This window comes from Microtus ochrogaster, unplaced genomic scaffold (genome assembly GCF_000317375.1).
Source record: "Microtus ochrogaster isolate Prairie Vole_2 unplaced genomic scaffold, MicOch1.0 UNK4, whole genome shotgun sequence".
Taxonomy (NCBI): domain Eukaryota; kingdom Metazoa; phylum Chordata; class Mammalia; order Rodentia; family Cricetidae; genus Microtus; species Microtus ochrogaster.
The window spans coordinates 17,712,878-17,713,939 of record NW_004949102.1 but is presented as its reverse complement, the minus strand read 5'-3'; the positions used below and the strand labels follow the sequence as shown (position 1 = coordinate 17,713,939).

The window sequence follows — 1,062 nt, the reverse complement described above, 5'->3', positions numbered from 1 at the left end:
ACGAGGACCACTTCTGCTGACTGTGGTCTCCTAAGAAGGCAGTAGGGCATCCTCACCCTACAGGCAGCATGAGCCAATAACAAACAAGTGGAGGAGGGTGCAGCTGCCCCAAGACAGAGAGAAGGAAATCCACTCACTCTTCACACAGCTGTCACCCAGTCTTACTCCAATCCCCTGGGGCTGTCACCCAAGAGACTGACACATGCTCTCACTTTTGCCTGCCACTTCCTTCTTCTTTTATAGAGGGCAGCAAACCTCTAAAACCCTGTCCTTTCAACTGGACCCTTAGGTTGAACTGGCCCAGAAATATACCACAAAGAGCTTCTTGTTGACTTCTCATCAATAAATGCTTGTAAACACTTCAGGCATCCAAGTGATGCACTATATGTCTCTATGTGTTTTACATGCTTATATAAGTCTCATAACTGTTACTCTTGGGTGTTGATATAGAGGAATTCCCCTTAAGTTTACAAAATACAAAGGCTAGCTTTTACATTTTATCTATCTTTCTATCTATCTATCTGTCTGTCTGCCCACTTATTTATTTAGAGCGGGGGGGGGGGTGTTCATGCATGCAAGTGTTACGGTGTGGGGTGTGTGTGTGTGTGTGTGTGTGTGTGTGTGTGTGTGTGTGTGTGTGTGTAAATCAGAGCACAATTCATTTCTTCCCTCATCTACCACTACCACATGGGATCTTGAAACCTAACTCCAGACACCAGACTTATGTTCTAGCACGACCATATTTTGGGCCATGTCTCCAGCCCCAAAGAGGGGTATTTTAATAAAATGGAGAGAGAAAAGACCTCTACGATTAAGAACTTATACAAAGAAAAATGAAGTCAACAGCACAATTTCCAGAGTTCACTGGTATCTACCCCACTGTAATGATAAAAAGCTCCAGACTCACACACAAAGACGCCCAGCAAGCCTGGTACCAGTGAGATATTTTATGTGCCACTGCAAGTGCTGTCCTGAAAGGTGACTGGTCATGGTCAGAAGTTAGGAAATGAGGCCACAAAATGTGAAGTGACCATTCAAGACCACAAAACGTATTTTCCAGAA

General features: G+C 44.3%; 1 protein-coding gene across 1 annotated transcript in view; it reads right to left on the bottom strand.

Moving 5' to 3' along the window:
• Mgam (maltase-glucoamylase) overlaps positions 1-1,062 on the bottom strand; it is a 109,348-nt gene that overhangs the window by 33,044 nt on the left and 75,242 nt on the right. The gene's annotated exons all lie outside the window — the stretch shown is intronic.